Source organism: Talpa occidentalis, unplaced genomic scaffold (assembly GCF_014898055.3).
Source record: "Talpa occidentalis isolate TD23 unplaced genomic scaffold, MPIMG_talOcc4v2.1 talOcc4.9, whole genome shotgun sequence".
NCBI lineage: Eukaryota > Metazoa > Chordata > Mammalia > Eulipotyphla > Talpidae > Talpa > Talpa occidentalis.
The window spans coordinates 23,411,631-23,421,554 of record NW_023605305.1 but is presented as its reverse complement, the minus strand read 5'-3'; positions in this window follow the sequence as shown (position 1 = coordinate 23,421,554).

Genomic DNA, 9,924 nt, shown 5'->3' with positions numbered 1-9,924 from the left:
CCCCCCTGGGCCAGGCCAGGCCTTATGCAGCCGTGACACTTTGGGGCAACCAGCCAGGCAGAAGGCCCCAGTGGCCTTAGCCCAGTTGGCCTTTGTTCTCTCTTCTGCTCCCCTGGTTTCCACTCTCCACCACTCTTTTGAAGCTGGCTTAGAATTCCTCCTGGAAAATTCTAGACCTTCAAACCCCTCTTAGAAGATGGGACCTTCTAAGCCCGAGCTGCCCCACTGCCCCCTTCAGGTGATCCTGGGGCATCTGGAGGTCATGGGCTGGTTGTTTCTGGCAGGGATAAAGCCTGTGCCCGTTCCTTGGGAAAGTTGTTTTTATTTTTTTTTGGAGGTGGGTGGGGTGGATGGGTAGAGGCAACCTGACATTCTTGCAGGTGGAGTGAAGTGAGCTGGAAAGCTGGAAGTTGTCAAAGAAGCTCCTCTACCTGGACATCACCTACTTTATCTATTGATTTCCAGGCGCACCACTGTTTCATGGTGACCAAGGGGCTCGTGGAGTGTGTGTTCCTGTCTGCAGGTGTCACCGCCCATGGTGGGGTCAAGGACTGGGCAGCAGTGGGGTCTTTCTGTCTTTCCTCGCCTCATCCACTAGAGACACTCCATTCTCTGCAGCCTGGCTTATCTGACACTCTTGCCTGGGTTGCAGGAAAGATGTATCATTTTAAGTACTTTGTGCACAAGTTGGATTATATAGTACACCCATTTGCTTCAAGAAATTCCAATGTAACTTTTGTCAGTTAAAAAGACCTATTTGACTCTGTAAATATATTTTTAATCATGTGGTGAATACTTGTTTAAAAATGATTTTGAATGTTTTATCGCTGCCACAAGACAACAAGGTTTCTCATTCATGGTGCTTGTCAGGAACTTGAAAAGATCCTCATTAAATTTTTGTTGATTTGTGTGGAGTCATTTGATCAATTGTGTATAATCATTTCCAGTGTAAAACCTGATATTTAAAAAATGCTTCCAAAAGCGAACTCACGTTTCTCATTAAAACATTTGAAAAGATTTAACTTAGAAGTTATATACAAACTCAATATTTAATATCTTCCTTAGTATACTATATTTTATTTTTTCTCATTGTAATTATATTTTATAAAGAAAATGTTATTAATTTTTAGATCCTCCCAACGAATCTATCAAAGGTCTGTAGAAGAGTAGAAATAAAGGCCTTTTGGTGAAACGGTGGGAGCCACTGAGCAATTACTAATGGGGGCTTTTCTGTGACAGGTCAGAGGGTTTTTTCTGGGTACTTCCTGTTCATGAGGAATCCGAGCTTTGGGGGGTCCCTGCTGTCTTTCCTTAGAGTACAGCTAAGTCCTGATTCTACTCCAAGAACCCTGATTCTAATTCCCAACCTTGCTCCAGACACTGCCTGCCCCTCATCTCCTTGGCCCCAAGCCCACGGCCCCAGAAATTCTGCCATGTACAGAGGCTTTCCAAGCATCAGGTAGTGGTTGGTTTAAGGGGGCACCTCAAGCTGGTTTACTCCTGGAGGGAACTTCTTGGAGGGCTCATCTGTGTTGCAGACTACAGGCAGAAAATATGCATTCCCCCAGCCCTAACTCCCTCAAGACTGAATCACTCAGACTCGGAAAGATGTGTGGATGTCTTGTTACTCCAGACAGCCTGTCTGATCCATGCGCCATGAATGGTACGCTTTGTGGGGGGAGAGGAAGGTCTTAGCTTTATCGAAAGGTGTTATCCTTTGCCAATTCTATGACCTTGACCCTGACTTCAGTTTGTCCCTCTACTCCCCATAACTCATCTGTTAGTAGGAAATGTTAATACTTGCTTTGCAGGATTGAGAAGAAAAAAAAAGACAACACAGCAACTGTTGGGGGTGGTATGTAAAAATGTTTTGTAAACTGTAAAGTGCTGTGTCCATGGTGTCCATGGAGGGGTAGTCCTCATCGCTGTCAGCAAAAGCAGTGCCACTAGGACTCCTCCTGATTGTCGAATGATCATAGCAAACTCCTTTGGAACAGTCCTGCAGTTAGAGGTGCCTCTGGGCTTCCCGGGGCAGTGGCCGTGTCTCAGGGCCACCTGGCTGCCGGGAGATGACTTCTGCTCCAAGATCCAGCTCAAATTAGAGTCTGGTGGCACACTGGAGCCCTGTCCTTTCATCACTAGACTAGCACTTACATATTTATTTTTAAACAGCTTTCTCCTTTTGAAAGTAATACATGCTCACATTATAACATTTAGAAATACAGATATGCTGAAAGAAGAAAATAAGTCACCCCAAATCCTGCCACCACGAATGACTATATATGACACACACATCTCACACACTTTCAAAACATAACACTTTCTGTTTTGTGGTCTGCTTTTTGGAAAGTCTAAAAATAATTTGTGAACATTTACTAGATCATAAACGATCCTTCTACTACATCATAAAGGTCCCTGCCAAGCTGTCGGCGCCATTCAACACTCAGTGGTGTCTACTATGGACAGAACCCCTTGAAAGCCCCTTGTGGACAGAAAGGGGTGAGCAGAGCCATCCTTTCTGCTCCCTGGGAAGTCACCAGCCTGCAGAGGAAATCCCATCAGCCTAGGGAGTTGGGGCCCGAACCACAGGCCTGGAGGTGTTTAGCTTTGCAGGAGGGGAGAAGAGAAGGTATCCTGGAGAAGACTGGACTAGAAAGCCGGGCTGGATTTATGCATGTGAAAATGGGGGAGGAATTCTGGATGACAGGAAGAACATGAGTTATAGGAGCATGAGACCCACACATATTCAGAAAATGACAAAATCACAACATGTTCTCTGTGCTTTTGTGGAAGCCAGTAAAGGGCGGAGGTTTTGCATGAACAGTTTTGAGCTCAAAACTTAGTTATCCCATCCAAAGGATGGGGAAAATTTGCAATGGGTTTATGTTAGTGACCTTAACAAGTCACATAGCTCAATATATTCAAGAAGAAAAGGCTTAATGCCTTCCTTCCATTTTACAGATGTGAATCGAGGCCCAGAACAGGGGATGGCTTACTTGGACCACACACAGCAACTGTTGAGGGTGATACTAGGAGCCCAAAGACGCTTCAAAGGTAAGGGACAAGTTCTTCCTAAAAGTCCCTTTAGCCCCAACACAGACCAGCAGAGGAACTTCCCAGGGCAGGCTTATTAACCTGATCTGAGCTAGCAAGGCTCTGATAACACCCAGCTTTCTAGCAATATCTTGGGGTAAGCCATGAGAGGAAATAAATATGCCATGCCTCCTAAGACCCACAGGCAAGAGGTAAGTGTCAGTTCCTGTCTACTCCTCAACTTGGGAGAAGAGTCAAAGCTGAGCCATGCTCCTTTGGTTAGAAGAAAGAGAGATCCATTCACACTGCGCCTAGTAGAAGGAGTTGGAAGGATACTTATGGTTTTCTTGGGAATTGCAAGATGGGAGCCATAGGGAGGTCATGGGAATTGAAGTTGGGGCCTGAAAAAGTCCTAGAGGTCAAAGTAGCTCTGTCTCCTCCCTTGATACCAATCTCACAGGCTAAGGATTTCCCTACCTAATCCTTCCTTCCTTCCTCACCCTGCCACCCATCCACCCATCCGTGAGCTTCTGTCTTCCAGAGAGCTGCCATGGACCATTGCAAAGTATGATGGAGACAGAAATGAACAAGCACGGTCCTTGTTCTCAAGGAGCTCACAATCTAACAGAAAGTGATTGTCATATTTAATCATCCGCTCATGCTTTAGTTAGCATTTCTGTGTGCTAGGCTGGGAACTGGCTTTGGGAGTGCAGAAAGATGAATGAGGTAACCACATCTCTCAGAACACACAACTCAGGGAGGGAGTCCCATGGATACAATCATAATACAATCTGATTGGTGCTAAAAGAGAAAACAGATCGATTGATTGTGATTCTGCCTTGTTCCATAAAAGATTTATGGTTTGAAGATATCTAGATTAAGACGCTGGGATATTTATCAACATGGAACTATTTTGCGATTGTATTGTTGGGGGCATAGGGCCAAAGCAAATCCTTGTGGGTGGGAGTGGGGTTCTTGCAAAAGGAAATGAAAATGTGCATTGTCAGTCTTCTAAGAAAGATGTCATTCCTGTGCAGGAAATGAGGACCTTGGCAAGCCCGCATTTGGCGGGGGAGAGGAAAAGCTCTCTATCTGTTGCGTGAGGGCCAGATTGTTCTGGATGCTTAGAATATTCCTAGAGCTGGTGAGGTGAGGATGAGGGTGGAGGATGAGTTTCCCTGGAGCACATGGGAGGGACTCAGGAGAAAGACTGCAAGCTTGTCCTGAAAGGAACCCAGACGGTCTGCCATATGTTTCTCTAAGGTAGCCTCTTCCCTTCCAAGGTGACCGTGCGATCGGTAGGCACGCCCTGGACAATAAAAGGGGAGCTATTAATAATTATGCTTAGGGGCCTCCCTGGTGGTACAAGGAGTTAAGCACCACACTATGAAGCAATCTGCAGCCTCTGCAGCATGAGTTCGATTCCTGGCTGGCCAGGGAGCAACCCACATCGTGCAGCAGACCTCTCCTGACTCGCCCGCTGCTACCCTCAGCAGTGTACCTTGGTTGATCTGCCTGTTCTGTTCCCCACTATGTCTGGTGAATCCTCGAACTCCCCACATCTCTGACCTGTACCCTAGCTCTTGTATGCATAAATAAATAAATCTTAAAAAAAATAATTATGCTTAGAATGCAGAAATAAATGGGTGCACATAGCTTCCTTCTTATCACCAATCCTTCAGCAAATTCTCTTTCAAAGTTACAGATTGGTCTCTGTCATCTAGGAAGGAATAGGGAAGGTCCTTTGCTCATGTCTAAGGCCCAGGAAAATATTTGAATTCTATAAGAATTATTATTGGCTCTAAAATGCAAAAAGAGCTGCAAAATAAAAAAAGAAGATGTTTAATTAAATGTCTTTAAAACACGAGATCAACTTTTATCATGGCTAGTCATCAAAGGAGCTTTACATTTGAAATCTGTTTGCAGATTTGATTGTCTCTTTTCTCAACAATCCTCAAGAATGATCCCTGAAAAATCATAGCCAAACAGAAATCAGTTGTTCCTAGCCACATAATTTCCAAAGTCAACTTGTAACATTTTTTTTCCCCAAATATTTCTACAGCAAGAAATTATGCTAACTGAAGTACATGGGTATGCACACCCTTGAAAAGTCCAGAATCAAAGAAAGTCCTTAAAAGGCCAGGAGCACAGTATGGCAGCCAAGTGGGGCAGCGCTGTCCACATGGTGCTTGGTGTGAACAGCCCCCAGGCTATGCAGTGTGGAGGATCCTGAACACAGGCTTGGCTAGGGTGCTCCTCTAGAGGCCAAAGAGGGGGTGGCAGTGACTGACAAGTCTCTGAGGAGGGACACTGTGTGGTGACGAGACAAGGAAGACAGAACTGAAAGCACTCAGCCCGTTAGAGCCAAGTCTTGGCTTGCTCTGCTGGCTCAGGGCCCAGTGGGAAGACAATGTTGCACACAGAGGCTGGGGTCAGGGAGTGACCATGACAAGGGCTGCAGCAGCAACCAGAGATGGTGTGAAGGGGGCCATGGGGGAGCGGGTGAAGGTAATGTCAAGTGAAGGGGTTGTGGAGGCTACATTCATAAAGGCTGATTTGCACTGAGCCTCAGAACACAGCAAGGATTGACTCAGGCAGAGCCGGGCCAGTGGGCATAGGATACAAGACACTTTTGGGGTATCCCCATGGGAAGTTTCTATAATCTGCTCCTCTGGTCACTTCCCTGCTAAAAGATGCTGATAATCAAATGCTGTTAAATTCCAGCTGGTCAGCACCTCTGGATGGGAGAGTGGGGCTCTGTGGCCAACGCAGACATGTTCAGGTGGGTTCGGGCTCCTCCCTGACACGGGCTCCTGTTGGCCGAGCTCAAGGCTACAGGGGTTCCTGGAACTGTCTCTTCCTTCCATGCCAAAGAGGATTTTTTTTTTTTTTTTTTGCCATAAGCTGTTTCCTTGTTTACGGTAAGTCTGCAGAACTGTCCTGTTGAGGTGAGGAGTGTGCACGTGAATTTTAGCAGCTGCCCAAGAAGGCCTGGTATGGAAGGTGGAAATGTCTATCCACTTCAGAACAGGACAGGGCTAGCCATTCATCCGAGGGGGGACAAAACTATTGTCCTTTTTCTACCATTGAGGAAGCTAGGACAGAGAGGTCACCTGCCCAACTCCTGGCCACCCAGTGGTGATTGGAACCAGCATCCCAACCTGCCTGTGAGCATAGCAGTGGAGTGACAGTCGAGCTAGATTTTAAAATAGAGATTTGAATACGCAAGGATGGGGGAAAATTTTAGGCCCAAGGGTCAGCTGAACAAAGCAGAGGACAAGGATAACCATCCGCCATTGAAAAGAGCTTATGCTGCTTTGAGCCAGCTGGGATATTTAAGTGCTTTACTTGGATCAGCTCATTCACTCTTCACAACACTTGATTATCATCTTATGGATGATAAAATGGAGGCACAGAAAGGTTAAGTGACCTGTCTAAGGTCACACAGCTACAAAGCATCAGAGCAGAGACTTGAGCCCTGGCAGCTGTATCCCAGAGGCCCCTGCTTAGCTACTCGGCAGTGGTGCCCCTGACGTGTTGGGCTCGCCGTGGTGCTGCCACGCATATCCCTTGCTGAGTGTCTTCTGTGCGTTGTCCCATGTATGCTCATCTCAACACTAGAGGTAAGGACAATTACTGTCACTTTATAGATGCAGAGATTGAAGTCCAGACAGAGTAAGTATCTTGCCCCAGGTCACGCGTTGCCTTCCATTCTGAAAGTTATGTCTGCCGAGCTCCTGCTTCATTGAGAAAAGCCTTGCACTCCCCATAATTCCACATTCCCAGATCAATCGCTTCCCGGCTTGCCACGGGGCCCGTGTCGCCACTAGATCACTTTTAAGGTTTTCAATAATTCTGTGAAGAGACAGAGCAGCATAAAGCAAAGCTAAAAATATCATTTTTCTGTAGCTGTCATAACAACATTTGGGCTAATTGATTCTCAATAGAATAATGACATCCAGTATGTAGTGAGAAATATTCATGAAGAGATCTGTGAAATCCTCGAGGTGTCGGCTGTGCTAGCAGCCCAGGACAACGCAGGGACGCAGGGACGTGTCCACGAGCAGGCATGGGCCAGGCCAGGACATCCACGGGGCAGGGGAGCCTGACCGCCAGCCAGTGCCACAGCCTCGGGCCTGGGGTTGGACATCAAAGCGCTTTAGTCACCGAGGATCATCGTGGCTCCCAACCCCCAGGCTGCTTTAATCAGAGAAAGGTGATGAAAAGATTAGAGGGTATGATTTATGGAGAGAGATTAGCATCAGAGGAGTCAGGGGGAGAAGAGAGAACTCTCTTAAAGTAGTTGAGATAACAAAGGCTGGGGAAGAGAGGAGGGGTGGGAGGTGGGGAGACAGCTGGAGTCTTGAATGAGGCCTGTTGGGGTGGACAAGGTGGAGGACGAGACCTCTGGGTTTGAGGTGCCCAGCCCCGTGGGCAGAGCTGCTGTGTGGCCAGCAGGCCCCAGACCCACAGTGGGGTGAAGTGCACCCCAGTCTGTGGGGTGGAGTGTAAGCAACCTGCTCATATTTCTGAAGCTCCTGCTCTGTGCCAGCTGTAAGGACTTGACATGGCTGGTCTTGGGCTATCAGCACAGCCAGCATGTGAGACAGGGCAGCTTACCATTCTTGTTTTACAGAAAAGGGGTATAGACTCAAAGAGTTGAAGGAACTTGACCAAATGGCACAACTACTTAAGCAGCAGACCCGGGCCTAGGGACTGTCAGGAGTCTGGATCTCTCAGGTCCCAAAGCCACAGGGTGCCAGAGATGGGGACTGACAGAAACTCACAGGCAGGACCCCAGAGGCATTTCCTGCCAGGTGCCTGTGCTGTGTCCCTCTGCAGGAGCAAGGGATGTGCTGGCAGTGTGTTTTAAACCCACGTGTGCAGAGGGTAGTGTTGTATGGAGCAAGCCCGTGCCTGGGGGACACCAGGCCAGGAGCATGGCTATTTCTTATGGAGGATGTATTGTTACACCTGGTTCTTCACCTCCATTTCCCTGCATGTTCCTGGCTACTAGGTAAATAAGTGGCCTCTCAACCACTTTCCTGAGTCCCAGATTCATTTTCCCGTGCTCCCTCCGTGTTCCTTCACAATCTCCTCCTGTTGTTTCTGGAAGCCCCCTGGAGTAACTGTGAGCAGTACCCTGATATTTTCCTCCTGCTCCAGGAAGGTCTGAAGGCTGGACCTGGTCGCACCAGCATGTCACCCTGCCTAGACTGCAGGGCCACCCCAAGACCTTTAAAATCACCCCCAGGGAGGTACCTCCCATGCACAGGCCTAGAAACACCACTAGATTTTTCTCTCTGAAGGCAGGGCTGCATGTCTCCCGTTCATTGCTCAATCCCCAGCACTAAGAACAGGCTGGAACATAGTAGTTGCTCAACAAATAGATTATCTTAGATGTCTGAAGATGCTGCTGCACTAGCCACCCTGCATCTCACTTTGTACCCAGGTGCCTGAAAGACTCATTTGCTGTCAATTCTCAGCAGAACTCAGACACCAGACAGAGCAGCACCCAGAGTCTTGTTTCCCTCCTCATAAGTCCAAACCTCCTACAAATCAGTTCCTTCCAGACCTGCCCACCAATCCATTGGCATTTTCACAATGGCCAGTAATTAATGGTTAACATTTAGTGAGTACCAGTTCAGTGCCAGCCACTGTGCTCAGCTGTTAATGGGAATTATCTTTCATTGCAAAGCAGCCCACGAGTTAGGAACTATTTTTAATTCCTATTTTACTGGTGAAGAATCTGAAGCTCAGAAATGGTGAATGACTTTCCCTGAGACACACAATGGGTGAATAAAGGCAGGAGCAGGGAGTGGAACCCGTGGGGTCTGACTTTGAAGTTTGCTTCTAACTGCTGTATATGTGGCATGCCCTCAGATTTGATCTGAATTTCTCTAAATGAGGTCTAAGCTGAGACCTCTGCTACCATTTGTCACAGGCTTCATGTCAGCTGAACTTTGATGCACTGTGATCCTGATTTTACAGATGAGGAAACTAAGCTTAGAGAGGGTGACTTGCCCATAGCCAGACAGGTGTGAGAGAAGCTGAACTGGGATTTGAATTCAGCTAGTCCCACAGCCTCATTCCTCGTGCTGTGCCCTCCTCCTGGGGGACCTGAAACCGTTAGGGGAATGGGGGGAAGGAAAATGGAGAGGGTCTCAACCGGTGCTGTCTGCTTCAGAGTTGGGCACCAGGGTCCTGGAAGTCCTGGGCAGAGTCCAGGGCAGAGGGGGCAGGTAGGTGACCTGGCGTGTTTTGGACTTCAGCTCTTAGCAGGGAGCCTCCAAAATCATTTCCCAGCCGTGTACTGCAAAGGGACTGGCACTGTCTTCTGGCCTCTCCTTGGTCTGGAAGGGGTGAGGCTCCCACAATAATCAGATACTTATTATACACAGAACGGCCTCTCTATCTAAAGGGGGCATAGAAGAAACAGAAAGTAGAAAAAGAAAAAAAAACAGGCTTTTTTGTTCATTTGCCATGACTGTGGACCAGGTATGTCTCTTTGAGCCTCAGTCTCTTTACACATGGAATGGGGGTGTTAATGTCCACCCTTCCTATTGGGTCGGGGGAAGTGGCTCTGGGAAAGCCTTCCGCCCTGGTGGCCAGGCAGATGTGGTGTGTGTGGTGCATGAGACTGGGAGGAGCCTGGGGGAAGGCAGTTTGGAGGAAAAGGCACAGAGACACATTCCCCAAAGGTGTGTGATATCTGTGGGGTCAGGTCAAATTGGAAATCCTCACTTCATCCTGTCCTGAGTCAGGGGTAGACCATTTCTGGATCAGCAAATGTTTTCATTTCCCAAGAGAAGCTATTTTGTAGTTCATATATTCATGCATGCATTCATGCATACATCTAGTCTTTGAATTGATAAAGATTAAATGGCAACA